The following is an 18,948-nucleotide window of genomic DNA, read 5'->3' on the forward strand; positions in this document are numbered from 1 at the left end:
TTGGCGGGATAGAGCATCAGCGCATTACGCCAAAAAAGCACAATCGTTCCTAATCTATTCGATCCCATTTTTACCCAAAAACCACGACCCAAAAAATCTGTCTCAGTGCGCCCAATCGAAGATTTCTACGGGATTTTGAGTTCCTTGGTGTACAAAAATAACTGGGGAGCCACGAATTGCCAAAAGTTGATTGATAGAATCAAGAGATGCATTCGCAAAGTTTACATGACGGCCGTACAATGCTCCTGCTTCGACGTCAAACGAAAGCTTCACCGAACAGCCGATTGCGGGCCGTTTTCAAATGTACACTAATTTTTTTTTCAACAATGGATAATGCATCTTTAATTTCGGTTAATCAGATTTTCTTCATGTATCTTTGTCTTTTTTTGACAGCTTGAGAAAAAAATTCCAAAATATTAGTCGCCACCCGTTACCGCAAACTCGTCGCCGTTGATCAAAATACTACTGCCCAAGCGGCGTCGTTCGGCGTCGGTTCCGCTGGCCAGCACACGCTATGTCCGAAGGTACTTATTATTTAACTTTCATGCACCTCAGATTTCTCTTCACAGGATGTTAGTATTGGTCAAAACAACTAATTTAGAAAAGGTCTTAAAATATTCTATCTTGGGTTTTTACAAAATTCAATTTTTAAGGTTATATAGAGGTCATTCCCTCTCAAATGATCATATCTGTTGTAATCGACCACCTCCGATTTCAACCAAATTTGGTGTTATTGCTCATTCAGTTTCCCAAAGTTTTGTACGGTTTGATCAATCCAACTTGCAATGACACGCAATGAAAAATGAGATTTTTCGAAAATCTAAGAAAAATGGAGAAGCGTCACTGCAAGGGGGATTGATCAATCCATACAAAACTTTGGGAAATTGATTGTGGGGTCAGAATGAGCAATAACACCAAATTTGGTTGAAATCGGAGGTGGTCGATTACAACAGATATGATCATTTGAGAGGGAATGACCCCTATATAACCTTAAAAATTGAATTTTGTAAAAAACCCACGATTGAATATTTTACGACCTTCTCTAAATTAATTGTTTTAACCAACACTAACATCCTGTGAAGAGAAATCTGAGGTGCATGAACTCAGAGGTCGGGAAATGAACTAGAATAGCACCAGTTCATTTGAAAAACATTGAAAAGAGTTGAATGTCATCGAATTCGTACCGTGTTGAAACCAAAAACTGTCTTTTACCTGATTATCTCCTAGATTCACAAAAACATGTTCATTTACTATTGCGCAAAAAGCGTAATTTTTCAACGATGGTGTCTTTAGAGAAGTTTATCTGTAAAATAAAATATAGTGCATCTTCTGTGCACTATTAGGGTGATCATAAATTCACCTATCAGGGTGATATAAACTTTTGTTGTTTTGAATACGTCCAAATTTTTTTTTTCTTCAGAAAAATTGTAGAACATTCCAAAATGGGAAACTTTGCTGAATATAGTAACTGTTCCTAGACGTTCCGTGAGATAAGGATTTCTTTTAGCTGGCCACAACGAAACTCGCTTCCGTTGTTTTAGTAGTAGTAGTAGCAGCAGCTTTAGCTGTAGATTTATTTATAATTAGCATTAAGAAGTTTAGCATGTATAGATATAAGTTTAATCACTCACAAAAATCGGTTTGCACGTGTATTTTCGTCTTAGGAACAAATCTAACCTAAACTTTAGTTTTAAGTAGGTTATCTAATTATTTTTGCTGCATGATTTTAATTAGGTATTTTTTAATAAATGAGAGAAAATAAATTTACTTTTAATATAGGAAAATAATTTAATTTTTATAAATATTTAAGATATTTTTAGCAGCTTTCTCACCTCACACAAAATATAACTGAACTGTTCAACGTTTGCTTTATGTATGAAACAGGAAGTTGCTAATGCCAACCTCCAGTTGACAATCTCGATGACGAGTCGATGCCCACCGTTACAGTAGCGTGACCAGAAGTGCTACCAGTATTAACAGTAACTATATATCTTTTGCTAGTTGCGAGATATAATAATTTGTTTAAAAATGAAACTTAAAAATCAATTTCGTACAATAACTTTGCATCCAATTTTTTATTGCTTTCAACTGGTCTCCATCGGCAGTTGTTTGACGCTTGCGTCAGTGGAGTGAGCGTTGTTATGCTTGTTTTACTCGCTCGGGTGAGTGTAGGCATTGCTTGCTTCTCGATTGATTTGCAACATTGCTTCACACGGCTCTATATTAGGTTATTTCCAAGTTTTGGAATGAGCATAAGCTACCAGAAGAATTGATGGAAGGAGTGGCATGTTCGATGTACTAAAAGAATGTTCAGCTCATGCTGCTGCAGTTATCGCGGTAACGCTGGTACACGTCATCTGAAGGCTCTCTCCCAGATCCTGTTACAGGTGTTACGCCGGTTGCCACCGATAGCACGATAGCACCGATAACTAATGATAATTTTAAAAGTTGAACTCATAGATTGTTGATGCATCGAATTGTAGCATAATATTCGACCTGATAATGCTCAAACTTAGTCTTCATACGAAGTATACCTGGGTTATAATGGGTTAATCATTCCTAGCTATAAACAAATAATAAAAGTAGTATGCCCCCGATTGTGATACAAGCTTGGTTTTTACCTTTGTTATACTATAACAAAGGTTTAAAAATTGGTCGAAAAAAAAACGAAATTGATCCGAGGCGAAGTCACATATACCAATCGATAGGGTTCGACGATTTGAGCAATGTCTGTGTGTGTGTGTGTGTGTGTGTGTGTGTGTGTGTGTGTGTGTGTGTGTGTGTGTGTGTGTGTGTGTGTGTGTGTGTGTGTGTGTGTGTGTGTGTGTGTGTGTGTGTGTGTGTGTGTGTGTGTGTGTGTGTGTGTGTGTGTGTGTGTGTGTGTGTGTGTGTGTGTGTGTGTGTGTGTGTGTGTGTGTGTGTGTGTGTGTGTGTGTGTGTGTGTGTGTGTGTGTGTGTGTGTGTGTGTGTGTGTGTGTGTGTGTGTGTGTGTGTGTGTGTGTGTGTGTGTGTGTGTGTGTGTGTGTGTGTGTGTGTGTGTGTGTGTGTGTGTGTGTGTGTGTGTGTGTGTGTGTGTGTGTGTGTGTGTGTGTGTGTGTGTGTGTGTGTGTGTGTGTGTGTGTGTGTGTGTGTGTGTGTGTGTGTGTGTGTGTGTGTGTGTGTGTGTGTGTGTGTGTGTGTGTGTGTGTGTATGTAGTGATTTTTTCTATCGCCTGTTTCTCAGAGATGGCTGAACCGAATTGTTCGCTATTACTTTTGTTTGAAAGGTATTATTGTCTAGTAGATCACTATTGAGTTGTTTCGTGATACGACGTTTCGTTTAAAAGTTATGAGCAAAAATGTGAAAACTACGTGACATGGGTTTCTCCTGAATGACATGACAGATTTCAACGTTCTTAGTATCAAATGAAAGCTCTTGTTAAAGCTAAATTGTTCAGAAATTTTTTATTGAAAACAAACAAGTAGTTTAAAAGTTATGCTTAAAAAACCTGTTTTGACAAGGTAATAATTATCGCCTGTTTCTCAGAGATGGCCAAACAGCTTTATGCGCTATTAGTCTCATTTGAAAGGTAATATATCCTAATAGATCACTATTGAATGATTTTTTGATAGGACGTTTATTTCGAAAGTTATGAGCAACCGTATACACCACACCAAAATTAACAATAATTTATAATGGTTTTAAACAAGATAATTTACCTACTTTCAATTATTTTAATATCAAACGAGAGGTTTTGACACTACGAATATATATGCAAAATTTCATAAGAATTGGTTTTACCGGTCAAAAGATATTAACCCTCGAACACTCGCGCCAACTTTTGTAACACAGTTACTCGCGCGCACAATAGCCCCAAACCAAAGAAAACATGCGCACTAGAGTTTTGATTGAGAAAACTGGGTTTTAGGTTTATCGAACCTTTGGAAGAGTTTCTAGAAATTGAAAGCTCTATCGTCTGGTGGAATTTAAATTTTGATTAATCCCCCTAAAAGTGAAATAAAAAATATATTTTTCTTCAGTTTCAATATAACACATTGATGTGTTCTGCAAAGTTATAGAGCATATTATTATAAGAAATTTTGCAAAAGACAGTAACCTTCGATCTCTGCAGCGAAGATAGAAATATTTTATTTATTGTATATGAATTTGTAAAATCAGTTTTTCTATTTTTGCTCTTTTTGTAATTGTTGTTTGACTTTTTGATGTACTACAAAATTGTACAAATAATAAAAATACACAACTTTGCTAAAAATAGTATACTTCTATGTTTGCTTGTTTAGGAACTGTAGAACTTTGATTATAAAGAATACCCTAATTTTGACTCCGAATTACGCGCCTACCAGCAGACGGATATATTTTAAACATTTTACATTTGCTGATAGTTTTGCTGCATAAATTTTCCCAACAATTTAAATTATTAATGCATTGAATAATTATGATATTTTGCTCACAATAAGTTTGTTGAAGAATATACGTTAGTTAAACGATTTGTAACTTTATAACAATATGGCGTTGAAAAACCTACACGTGTTGCACAAAATACAACAGCGTGAGTTAAATAAAATTGATGAAAATTATTCAAGAAAAATTTATTGATGTGATTCAAATAGAATGGCATTACAGGAAACTATGCATAGTTCAAAAACCTATAAACTAGACCTTTACTGGACAATGTATATGCTAGCTAAAGGATAAGATTTCCTCTTACAACTTACTTTTATTTGGACTTACTCAGATTAATAACAACTTACTTATCCTTACTCAGCAATTTCATGAAAAAAGGACCTATCAAAATTTAAAAGTGTTCCTATTTTGTTCGAATTTTGTAAACTTATTCAATTTTCAAAAATTTTATGTAAACCAACGCACTACGCAACGATAACCAATAGATGAATTATGTTCCGAAGACGTGTCGATTTCTATCTCAAATAGCAAGTAAGACCGTATAACAAAGGTTCCTTTCACCACTAGGTGGATTAAATCGGGTTTTTGGTTATAGCTTTTGAACGGATCGTCCAATTTTCAATCTTTTGAGTATTTGAAAGTTTGAAAATATACAGATCTTTTTGCTAAACACAGCATATTTTTTCGTTTAAAACAAAAATGTTCAAAACAGAAATGCTAAATTGATACACAGGGTATTTTTTGATAAAAAATTAATTTGTCTCCGGTTGTGAAACACTTCAGAAAATCCATAAAGAAGAAAAAATACTTGATGAGGAAATTGTGAAAAAAAAGTATTGTGTCTGTCAGTCTGGACGATCCTTATAGACCAGAAAACTACTGAACCGATCGGCTACAGTGATATGAATCTACAGGGATATTTGAGATCGAAAAGATCCTCTGAAAAATCCGTGACGTTGCAACGGACAATGTGTTGTTTGTAGATAGCCAAATCCATTCAACCAGTAATAACCAGTAGCCTCGTCATTGAACACAATTTCGCAATACACTCAAGTCGCTTTTTACGCGAAGGATACGTCCCGCGTAAATCAAAACCGCGTAAATTCCGAAACTCGCGTAAAAAACCGCGAAAATTCCGAAATTCGCGTAAAAAAACCGCGCAAAGAGCGACTTCAGTGTATTACAATCACAAAAATGGTACATCGTTCCTCAATCTAGACCCTTATTGTTACAAACAGTAAAGCGCTTCGGAATAACAAGTACTGGAAATATAAATAGTTTGAGCACTACTTATGCGACAGAACTCAAAAGACAGTTTTTAATGATTTTATCTCAGATCCCGTGAGAAACACTCTAGGTGTACCTCAGGGGAGCGTATTGAGGCCTCTATTATTCATTATGTACATTAATGACATGAGACGAGTCTTACGTTTTTGTGGCATCAATCTTTTCGCTGATGATAAATATCTATCAATCACTTTGGTGTTGTTGACTGGTTTCGTTCGTTTTAATTTTCGTCATTCAAAAATGAAAATAACTCACGCAAGGCATTGTCGTTATTCTACAGCCAGGAAAACTTGCCTGACCTGCAGAAATTTTGCAGAATAACATTTGTCATGCCGTCCTGCACAAATACATGCGCGCTAGCTTTGTAAATATTGTTGTTATTTCAAGTTCGGACGATGAAAAATTTTGATGGACGGATTTTAAAACGGTACGACGAATTCAAGAAATAAAGTCAGTTGCGTAATTTCAATAATATGCTTTAATAATCGCTTTTCAGTGATTTCCAAGTTCACGGATCGGAAGGTAAGTGTGTTTTAATCAAATCAGCACAACAACTTTTGCAGTATTCATTAAATCCATCCAACAAATGATGTAAATTAGAATGGCTTTACTTACTACGACGGGTATTAAAACTTACCTAAAGGAACCAAGAAATTGAAATCTTTAAGAAGCAGTCCAATATTCTTTTCATTTGTTGATTAAACATTGCATTAAAAGCTCTCTCGTTGTTATCGTTATGGTCTGCATCGTAATACATACGATGAAAACTAAGGCACCCATCTCATTCTACTTGATAAAAGAAAACAACATTACAAAAGAGATTCTATTCACGCTATCAAGGCGATTCCCTGGTGGAGTGGGTGGCGTCGAACCATACCAACCCGAAGTAATCTTCAATGTTCCGATGGTTAATCTGTACAAGGTTTTCTATTATAGGCTGTCCATTTTTCGAGATAACTGTCTGGTAGCAGGTCCTCCGGGGCAGGACTCTAAATGCTGGCAGAGAGCACGTGCTGATAATGTCATTGCTTTGCACTTTCCACCGCACCAGCGCTGCAGCAAGCGCGCGGCTGTCTCGCCTTCGCCTTATCAGAAACGGAATGATTTAAGCCGGTCTGTACGCTTGATACGTTTTCGTTGTTTCTGGTCTGGTACGCGTCGTTTTTCAAGGTTTTATGTTTGTGATAGATAAATTTTATTACACCCAACGCTTCAGTGAAATTCGGTGTAATCATTTTTTCTTGACGCCTCCTGTGGCCGTAGGTTCTTACAGCAGCGGCGTTGGGCTGTTGGTTACAGCTGAAGTTGAAGAAGAATGAGTATTTTATTCGTTTTTATTGTTTCGCTATCACATAAAGCGTGAGTGCAATGTCTAGTATTGTGGTTCGTAATGCCTATGCCTATAGTCATAAATGTAAATGAATTTCACGTTGTTATCGTTGATTTATTTGATAGGTTTCAATGAGATAGCATCATAACAAGTTATAGTTTTAGAAGCGATATTTTTGATTGAAGCATGATGGTGCTGCATGCGAAAATATTTGTATTTCCATCTCAAGGTTATTACAAAATGTTATATTTTTTTTCAAAATGTGAACAATATTTTGTTACTATAATGTTTCAGCTAAACTATCGCGTCTTGTCACTTCTTACTCAAAGCATACGTTCCCTCGCGCAGTAAAAGCCTTCGGTCGGACGGTGCTAATAAACCCATCAACGCTCAATAAATCTCCGATCTCCCTAGTAAAAGTGTAAAACTTCCACGCCCTAACCACGTACAAATCGGTAATTAATGTGCCAAACTACGCATATACCAAAAGGCCAAATAAAGCGAAAGCAAACCGCCCCCACTGCGTGCGTACCAACTTCATTTACTTTGTCCCGAAAAAGGGCGCTCTTTCCCTCGGCAATCGTTACGCAGCCAAGCATGGAGAACCAAACAACTAATTTCAAATTAGGATCGTAATGAATACCTTATGGGATTCCAACTCCGAATGAATTCATTTTTTCTTGTTCGCTGCCGGTTGGCTGCTTGGTTGGCCTGCAGCATGGGTTCGCGTCGAAGGGATTTTCCCTCGATATTTTTCCGCCGGCAGCGTGGGTTTACTGAATTGCGTTCGTTTGTACCAAAGTACATCGATCTTTTCACTTTCATTTGCCCCATCAGCATCGCATAATACGTTGTCGACTTATCTTTACACGGAAACATGTAGTAGGTATAGGGGAAAGTTTTTCTTGTTTTTCCATCATGTTTCACACCATACGCCTGGCATGCTGCAACCAGAAAGGAAAACTCAACGCTTGCTTCAACCTTCTCCTTTTGCTAACTTTTCATTAGTTAGGATTTAGCAAGTCAAAGTTTGTTATGACAGACCTTTCCGTTTTCCACCTCGCTAGTTCAAAAAAGTATGAACAAATATGCACACCGATGTGGTACATCGGAATCATGTTGTGAAAACAAATTTATTGTTGCACATTTTTCACAATCTCTTTGCATGCTTGCTAGTTGAATAAACACCGAGGCAGAGTATTAGAAAAAAAAAACAAGAGCAGAAATTTTTAGGTAGGTACATCGCGTCGAAATTTCAACCCTCCAGGCTATACCGCCCATCAGCCTAAACACCGGCAGGCAGCTTCGCGATGTTCTTTTCGTGTGTGGTTTTCTTCAAGGTCCGGTGAGCCATCATAGCATGTGAAGCATAAAAAGTGCTTAAGCTTGTACAAAAAATATTTCCGTATGACGTACATACGTTGTTGCTGTGCTGTCAAAATCCAACATAGAGAATCACAAGTGTTGCATATGAACAACCTAAATCGTTTGAAGTTTAAAATGAACGGAATGAGTGTTGCTCGTCACTACCTAACATTTACCAACATTTATTATTTTAAGCTTTGGTTTTATCCTGAATAGTTCACAATATTTATTTCTGCATAAATATTGTAAACTAGTTGAGCCCGAATTTTACGAACCGGAAAATATAAATGTCTGTTCAGAATTCAGAAAACTTCAGATACTTTCCATTGACCAGTGTTTGCGAAGATGTTTAATCTTTGTATTAGTTCTTTGAGTTCTTATATTGCATAAAATAGCTCTAAGATATTGTACATAAAAGAGTCATAGCCGGAAACTGAAACCAATCGTTTTTATGGTCGTATTGGATTTTATTTAACTGAATAATAACATCTGGCTGTTTGCAACATTTATGTAGTCTGATTAGAGTACATAAAATGTTGCTTAGAAAATTCTCGATCGTTTGCTATCATTAACTCATTTTTTAAAATTTTGCGACTTGGTCCGGTCTAATTTAACACCGACCATATGATATCACGACAAGCAATCGAGTTGAGCAGGCGAGTCGAGCAGTTGGGTCGAGCAGTCAAATCGAGCAGTCTAGTCGAGCAGTTAAATCAAGCTGTTTAGTTAAGCAGTCCGGTCGAGCAGTTGAATCGAGCAGTCGAATCTAGCAGTTGAATCGAGTAGTCTAGTCGAGCACTTGAGTCGAGCAGTCCAATCGAATGGTTTAGTCAAGTAGTCAGGTCAAGCGGTTAAGTCGAACAGGTGAGTCGAGCAGTTCATCCGAGTAATTGAGTCGAGTAGTCCAGTCGAACAGTTTATTCAAGCAGTTGAGTCGAGTAGTCCAGTTGAGTAGCTGAGTCGAGCAGTCGAATTGAGCAGTCGAGCAGTTGAATCAAACAGAAGTCAAGCAGTTGAGTTGAGCAGTCTAGTCAAGCAGTTAAATCCAGTTGTTCAGTCAAGCAGTCCAGCCGAGCAGTTAAGTCGAGCAGTCAAGTTGGGCAGTTGAACCGAGCATTCGAGTCAAGCAGTTTAATCGAGCAGTCCAGTCGAGCAGTTAAATCAAGCTGTACAGTTAAGCAGTCCGGTCGAGTAGTTGAGTCGAGCACTTGAATTGAATAGTTTAGTCAAGCAGTCTAGACGAGCAGTCGGATCAATCGGTTCAGTTGAGCAGTTAAGTCTAACAGTTGAGTCGAGTAGTCCAGTCGAGCAGTTAAGTCGAGCTGTCGAACAGTTAAGTCAAGCAGTTGAGTCGAGCAGTCGGGTTGAGTTGCTAAATCGAGCAATTTTGTCGAGCTGTTGAATCAAGCTGTCAGTTGAGTCGAGCAACCTATTCGAATAGTCCAATCGAGTAGTTGAATCAAGCAGTTCATTCGAGCAGTCGAGTCAAGCAGTTGAGTCGAGTAGTCCAGTCGAGCAGTGGAATCAAGCAATTGAGTTGAGCAGTTGAGTCGAGCGTCGAATCGAACAGTTGAGTCGAGTAGTCTAGTCGAGCAATTGAGCCATGCTTTCCAGTCAAGCAATCCGGATAGTCCAGTCGAGCAGTTCAATCGTGCAGTTAAGTCCAACAGTCGGGTCGAGTAGTAAGTCAAGCAAATGTGTCAAGCAGTCGAATCGAGTAGTTAAGTCGAGTAGTCCAGTCAAGCAGTCAAGTAAATCTGTCCAATCAAGCAGTTGAGTCGAGCAGTCGAATCGAACAGTTCAGTCGAGCAGTTCAGTAAATCAGTCCAGTCGAGCAATCAAATCGAGCAGTCTAATCGACCAGTCCAGTCGAGCAGTCTAGCAGTCTCTAATCATTATACAATTCCAATGTTAAATTGGCATGCATACGATTTAATGTGAATTTTCTATTACGATCTTGGGTTAACTGGAGCCCTTTCAAGCCCTACCTAGTGCATCATCGAAGATCTAAATCAATAATGACAATCGATGGCTATACCTAGAAAGAGGAGGTGCGAACCCGAGCATCTGTTCCTCAGGTGAGGGGCGGCTCAAACAGCGTCAGAGCAAGTGGCTGAATATGAAGCGTTGTATCCCGCAAGCTACATCAAAGATGGCAGACCATTCAGCAGCGGGATATATGCATTGCGAAGCCGGTAAGGTAGTATACCGAAACTCCCATCTACCACGATAAACGAAGATGGAAATACGACACGGAGCAATTGGCATTGGACCCGGCAAAGATCAACGAAACGATTAATGGATAATAATTGGAAAATTGGTTCCTAGAATGTCAGAACTTTCAGAACAGCTCGAGACTTACATCGACTCGGAGTAGAGATCGCGGCTATTTAGAAAGTTCGATAGCCAAATTTCGGAGAAAGGGAGTTCCTTGCAGTAGAATATGGGGTCGGTTTCGTAGTGCTGAGAAAGCAAAAGCAACAAGTTATTCGCTGAAGACCCGTAGATGACCGTATATGTGTGTTGCGAATGAAGGGTAAATTCTTCAACTACAGCCTAATCAACTGACAAATGATAAATCTGATGATGCTGAAGACGAGTTCTACAACAGTCTCGAGAGAATCATCATCGGAGATGCAAATGCGCAAATCGGGAGGGAGGAATTCTTCTGTACTGTCATTGCTAGATTGTCGACCCACGATAACGGTTTGAGGCTCATAAGTTTTGCCGCGGCCAGAGGAATGGCCATCTGTAGCACCTACTTACCACGTCTGAAAATTCGTCTGAAAGCACTTCACAGAACAGCAGGAAGAAAGGGAAGATATGAGTGGGCTGTGCAGGAACTGCCATTGCAACAACTGCGACTACTGCGAAAGAGATGGTAGGCACGACGCATGGAAGACAGTGTAACAGCTGGTTTGATGCCGAGGCCCAGAGAGTGCCAGATGAGAAGAATCAGGCCAGGTGTCGCATGCTGACTGTGGTTACAGGTCAGAACAGAGAACATTATAGACACTTAAGCTGCGTAAAAAAGAACCCACCGTTTAAAAAACGCTAGTACGAGGGGCACTGCTCGCTGGCGTAGAGGAGAGACTCGCCAGCAACGATGCACGTAGTTTCTATAAAACGGTGAGAAACAGGAATTGTGCCATATCTGTAATTGCTTACTAACAAAACGGCGGTACCAGCCAGGTGGAAAGAACACTTCCAGATGTTGTTTGAGTGGAGAGGTAAACACGAAGATCAGCAGAAACATGATAAGAATTGTAAGCGATGGCGAGGCGACTAAGACAATCAGTGAGCAGAAAAACGATAAAGCTGCCGGGAAGGACGGCATCCCGGCCAAACTTCGAAAAGTAGAGAGCGAGCGGCTGTACGAAGAAATCCACCAGAACATTGTACCTTGCAGAATCATCATCTGTTTGTTGACTTTAAGGCGGTGTACGATTCAGTCAAACGATGGGGGATGTGGGATGGGTCAAAATCATGCGTCAGAATAACGAATGAAACCTCAGCCTCTTTCGTGACGTTGGATGGACTGAAGCGTTTAGCGAGTTAACTTTTTCGGTTAGCAGATTAGCGGTTAGCGGCGTTGAATTTTCAGTTAGCGGTGGCCACCAATGCACATTTTGTCATCCTCAATTGTTATCCGGTTTTCTTAACAGTTCCGCCTTATTCACCATTCAACAGTACATCGAAATGTGTTTTCCAACGCCTGGCCACCGCCTGGTAATCTGGTTCTCTTCCTGGTCGTTGCACATAACAGGAGTTGGTGAGGTTCCTGATTCCGTTGATCGTTTTAAAGAAGCTTCTCGTATCTCGCCTCTCGAAGCAATTCTCCCTATTGATGGGTAGACTCTTTTAAAAGTGTATACAAAAGGCTTACATGTATGCTAGCGCCGTATCGTGAGATCACTTGGAAATATTTTCCAGACCTTGTTTGCCTGAACAACAATCCCGAAGAATATTCATCTGTCTCAATCAACATCAGAAAGTACTTCTTCTTCTTCAGCATAGAGCCGGGGTGGCTCGTGCTGTTTCAAGCACTCGTCTCCATTCAACTCGGTCTTGAGCCACCCGTCACCAATTTCCTAGTCGTCTCAGAAGTCGCAAATCGCTTTCGACCTGTCCCCCGTGAGCAGCGTCACGGCTTCAAGTCCTTAAAGAACTACCGGTCTAATAAGGGTTTTGTACATTGTTAGCTTCGTGCGGCGGCGTATGCTTCCTGATCGTAACGTTTTGCGAAGGGCAAAGTAGGCCCGATTTCGCGCTTGAATGCGCCGCTGGATCTCCTTACTACTGTTGTTGTCCGCGGTCACCAGCGATCCCAAATACACGAACTCCTCTGCCACTTCTAGTTCATCGCCGTCAACGGTTACCGTCTGTGGGAGACGCGCGTTTGTTTCCTTTGAGCCTCTTCCTTTCATGTATTTGGTCTTCGACGCATTTATTTTTAGCCCAATTCTCCTAGACTCCGCTTTCAATCTGGCGTAGATTAGGGTAATTGATCTTGAATGGACCTATTTAGCGCTTTTTAACACCACCATTCGCACTCCTGCTCAATTTACTCGTCATTTATAAATAATATGTGGTGATGTTACTATTTGTTGGAAAGTACCACCTTTTTTCTACATTATCAGTACTTTAAAAATGTATAATTGATAAAACTTTTATTAAATATATCGTTTTTTGCCAAAGCCTTTTTTTGATCTTGAATGGACCCAACATGATCTTGAATTGGACCTATTTTTGATTTTGAAATGGACCTAAATTTGGATTGTCATAGTTTCTTCCATGTAAATGAACAAAATAATAACAAAGAATTTTTTTTAATAGTACAACTATACTACTGTTATTTATTAATAGGACACAAGGTTGAACAGCTTTTACCTTTCTTATACTCTGTTAGAAAGGTATGAAAGTCGGTTGAAAAATTTGAAATCAGTCACAGTCGCCGAGGGTCTTGTTTTTATGTCAGCCCAACAATTGAACAATGTTTCAGTGACTTGATATGCGTTATGTATGTATCTGTGTGTGACATTTGTATATTGGGAATTTATTATTACCTGTTGTTCAGATATGGTTGAAACGATTTCTACGTCATAAAAAAATTATGTCGCCTATTAGTTTCAAAAATTTAAACCATTCATTAAAAATATGTGATATAACTTGTATTAAACGTAGTTTATCAAGTACAGTGGGGTTCGAGTTTTTATTTAGCGACTACATATTTCGAAAGGTCAGACTTTTACTGACGTAGGACTACGTCTTACTGCAAAGTATCTAAAGGTTTGCGACAGCCCCTGTCGAACATTTTGAATATAAAACCGTTGCAATCGTGAAAAATTCGTTAATTAGTGGTAATTATTCAATTTTTGACACATTTATATGCAATTTTTTCAGTTAAAAAATGGTCTAAATTTTGCCACGGTTTCGATTTTGGCAACATAGGTGACACGCATTTGTTGTCAAATTCGAAATCATACTGTAAATGGTGCTTGAAAAAATTAGACTTGGTAATTCTACTAGGTTTAAAGGTAAGGTTAGATACTAGGTTTTAATTTTAAATGATAGTCGATGAAGAACTGTACCAGATAGAAAATAGGTGAACCTTCCTATTTTCTATCTGGTACAGTTGAATATTTTAGATCTCAGGGTCACTCAATTTCGGTGGACAAGGAGGTATTAATTTTGTCACAAGTCAGAGGGGAGAGGTGCTTAAAGAATACTTTACATCCCCCAAGAAAAAAATCAGAGGGGTTGTGTTTAAGATGCGACCACGGATGACGTAGTACAACGTTAGTCCGGTTGCATGATTTTGAATATTTTACTAAACTGATTTTTAATCTATCTGTCAATCGATCAAAAGGTGATGTGAAGTCAACCTGCTTACTTATCGGCGGAATATAAGGTCTTTGCAAAATATTTTTTAAGTTTTTGTCACCCCCCCCCCACCCCCCTTTGGAAATTGGCTTGAAAAATCGGAGGCTAAAAAAAATTGTAGGCTATGTGGTGCTCTACAGCCTGACAAACTCGAAAAATGAGTGTACTTAACACTTCTAGCACGAAACAGAAATGGAAATTCGAATTCGGAGTTTCCGAAAATCGCCCGAAAAAATTCTCTCGTTTTTGTCTTCTTTTCGTACATTTTTGCATGGAAAATAATAACGTATATATTAAAAGCAAGAACAGATTTGGTTTTTACGCTTAAACTTTAAATAAAAATGCTTAAAACCCATGTTTTTTGTTCGATTAAAAAATTTACTTTGTTCCCCCCCCCCCCCTTCAGTGGCCCAACACCGGAAGGACAAAAACTTTATAAAATATTTGTAATGGCCTATTTTTACTTTATTCTGAGCCTCATAGTTATTTTAACTAAACTATTTAGAAAATTATCAAATACAATATTATTTTTTTAGGCATATCCAGTTCGAAAATGGTCCAGATATTGATCCAAATTTTATATTTTTTGCACCATATCATTATCCAGGCCTTTACCTAATTTCTAAATCCTCCATTGACGCACAGATGATTTCATTGCCAAACCGGGTAGTTTTGTAGGACGGTTGAGCATCACAAAGTTTCACGAGGGTGAGGAAGTTGACGTTCTTAACCATCAGAAGTGGCTGCTTCTTTTTACTCAGACGAGTCTGATTTTGTGACTACAGGATCCGGTTGAATTTTATTGGCCTTAGGGTTTTCTGTCAGCGCGCTAAAGGTGTTTTGAAGCTTCGGTATATGCTTGATTAACGTGTTTAAACTATTTCTCATCTGAGTTTTGTCAAAACTTAAACTTACAGCAGAACTTTTTGCTGTATTTATATGGAAAATACAGGACGTTATTTGTCCATGAAACAAAAATTTGATTTCAACCATTTTTACGATGTTGCCCGTAGAAGCAGGGATAACCACTTTAAATAGAGTTTGGAATATTAGCTTCGTAACTCAATTCGAAGTTCCAATATTAGAGTTCCCTATACAACAAAGCTATATATAAATCTTCAGAATTGTATTCTCAAATAACTTGTTTCATTCTTCTGTGCATTACTTTTAATGATACAAGAATTGTCCCGTTTAGCATAATTTGGGAATTTTTTTACATAGGGCGAACAAATTGGGAAAATTTTGCTCTACTTATATAGATTACACTTTTGCTTCGTGCTAAAACAAATACGTAAAATTTAATTGACAAATTTAAGTGTAACTGGTTTTGTGCTAAATGCAAATGAAGCAAAAATAGTTCTTTTTTAAGGGGCATAGTACCTTTTACACCATATTTTTTGCCTAATTTCAAATAATTTTTTCTCGATAACGCGAAAGGCAAATTGAATCGGATTTTTTGCATTCGAAACATTGCATTTTATACTAATATTTGCAATTTTGTTTTCATAAGGGAACCTCTTCCCCTTGCCCTGGCTCCTTGAAGATAGTCGTTCAAAAAAACCATGAATTGCGGTACCATGGATTGGCGCTGGGGGGCTTATCCGAATTGAAAAATTCCAAAACGACATGAAAGAACATTGAATTATCTCGTGTTTGATCCATCCTTTTTTAGAATTCGAACACATAACAAAATGGCGGACATTGAAACATAAAAGTATGGTTTTTAAGCGAAAAAGTTGACTTTAAACATTTCTAAAAAAATCAAAAATTACAATATCAAGAAAAGGATGGGTCAAACACTAGATAGTTTTGTTGGCTTTCAAACAAAAAAAGAATCATAAGAATTGCTTGAGCCGTTCTTGAGATATTTATGGTACCGACTTTCAAAACCTGGTTTCGAGAAAAACGACGTTGAAGTTTTTACTCGTTGTTTAATCGCTCCAGACATGCGCGGTACAAATAGCTGTAACTTTGTCAATATTTGGAATTCATACAAACGACTTCAAACACATATGGTCAAAATGTTAATCTTTCGAAATAATCAATAAAAAAAATTTAGGTTTTAAAAAATTGAAAAGGTACTATGCCCCCTTAACAGAAGGCAGTTAGTATCCCTCTTATCTTTTGATCCATCTTATCTTTTAATCAATGATGGTTAAAATTTTTGTACAATACTGAGAATAAATTAAGTTTATATTGTTTTAAGCATAAAATGACATATGTTGGCTAACTAATTAGGAAGACTTTTTAGTTTCAAAACTAGAGGCTACAATGTACAAACACTATGAAGCAACTACGAAAAAGGATGAGTGATAGTTAGTTTTATCAATATAGAGTAAGGAGGGGTAAAAGTACGATGCGGGTAAGAGTGCGATTCAATGATTTATCAGTGCGGATTCCGAGTAAATTGACTACATTGGCATGAATGGGTGAGTACTTTGACAGCTTAAATCCATCATAAACATTTGTTGTTTACGAATCAAAGTTGCTGAGTTATGGGTAAAAGTTATTTTAGAACGGTTTTGATGTAATATTTCGTTGTACGGCAAATACGATATCAACAGGAGGATATTACTTATTCACAAATTGTAGCAGCGTTTTACATCACTCAGATATCTCTCTTGAAATTGCGGTGAGAAGAATTTACAAAATATATGTTACTTTTCCATAATTTAATCAAACCCCGTCAAGCGCCTAGCGGGGCAAAAGTTCGATTTATTGACGGGGTAAAAGTTCGATTCATGAATCGAGAATCTAACTCATTTTACTGACGGGACGACGACACTATGCAAGTCCTTGTGACTTGTAAGGTACTGCGGGCGACGCTGTTCGTCCGTCAGCGTTATAGCCGCGATTCTCAACGGGGTTGTTCGGGGAAAGGTTTCGTTTCTATCACGGAGCGAAAAAATTCGTTTGTTTCAAACGAAATTTTTATAACAACCTAAAAATATTTTTGTTTCGAAACGAAATTCTATTTGAATCAAGAAAATAACAGTTTTGAATTAAAAGTAAAGTATTGTCAAATTGAGTTTTCGATGGAAATATTTTCATTTCAATCATACATATCAGTTTGAAACAAAATGAAATTTCTGTTTGCGCGTAAAACAATCATAAATGTGGTTGAAACTACATTTTTACCTTTGTTATAGAGTAAGGATGCGATTTAATGATTTATCGGTCCAGATTCGAGTAAACTGACTACATTGGCATTAATGGGTGACTACTTTGACTGCTTGAATCTAACGTAAACTTTGGTTGCTTACGAAGCATAGTTGCTGAGTTATGTGCCAATGTTGTTTTAGGGCGGTTTTGATGTAATTTTTTGTTATACGGGTAATGCGATATCAACAGCACTGTTGTAGCACTGTTTTACATCACTCGCATATCTGTTTTGAAAATACGGTGAAAAGAGTTTACAAAATATATTTCGCTTTTCCATAATTTAATCAAACCCCGTCAAGCGCCTAGCGGAGTAAAGGTGCGATTCACGGACTGGGCAAAAATGTATAGCTTATATACAGCTTTTGGCACTATATTACAGATACTAGAAATGGAAGATCTGCAGAAAACTGTGCTCTGAGTGATGTTGGTCGAAGGAAAACAATGTTTTTCCGCTGATGAAACATAAAACAAACGTTTGGAAAAGTTTCGATCTGTCGGAGGCTGCAATACACCAGCGAAAAATAGGAAAGGTGTAAATTGAGAATATTCCTTACCGAAACATACCGCAGATTGACGATAATATGGTTTTGTTAGCTACTGCTGTGTTAATTTCATGGATTCGAGCTTCGCACTTTTGCCCCACGGTAATCGAACTTTTACCCCGCTAGTGGGGTAAAAGTGCGAATCGGCACTGGTTCAGAAGAATGAAGAATTTATTTTCAATAACACTATTATTCCAGATGATTTATAGTTGAATGTAAAGACATTGAGTAGCTGCATCACTATAAAATATATTTTGTTGTTGTTCTTCTTTATATCTCGCGAAAATTGATGACAACTTCAAACATCGCACTTATGCCCCGCCCTACTCTAATTAAGTTTTTATTTGGGCTATAAATCAAGCCTACTTTCAATATCCCGTGCTTATAGATTAATTATAAACGGAGATATTATAGTGACAACAAGCAGTTTTATGGAATATACAACGGCGTGTTCGTTAGTGGTAGGCAATGATAGCTACCGCCAGTGATGTCTCGGAGCGCAAAACTAGTTCCATTCTAAAATCAATACTAGGTCCATTCAAGATCAAAAAAGGGGGTTAACATTTTTAAGGAATTTGAAGATTTTACTGGTTTTACTGAACTTTTAAATACCTAAATTGAAATTACACATATTTTAGCATCATTTTAAGAGTATTGTTTTATTTCAAACCAGAAGGGTTCCGGGTAGTAACAATTTGAAAATACTCTATGGTGACTGCCAAAACGCTGAAAAACAGCTACTTTTAAATAAGCGGGAATAAAGTGGTTTTGGCTATAATTTTAATTTAATTTTAGTATATTTACGTTCAGAAATGATTAAAGATAAACATAAAAGCTAAATACAGTACAAAGACTTGATAATTATATCCTAAAACTCTTATTTAAAAATAGGTCCATTCAAGATCAGAATTCGACTAGGTCCATTTCAAAATCATTTACCCTACCTCCGCCGTCACAAAGTTCCTGGCTATGAT

The sequence above is a fragment of the Sabethes cyaneus genome, chromosome 3, assembly GCF_943734655.1.
Source record: "Sabethes cyaneus chromosome 3, idSabCyanKW18_F2, whole genome shotgun sequence".
Classification (NCBI taxonomy): Eukaryota; Metazoa; Arthropoda; class Insecta; order Diptera; family Culicidae; genus Sabethes; species Sabethes cyaneus.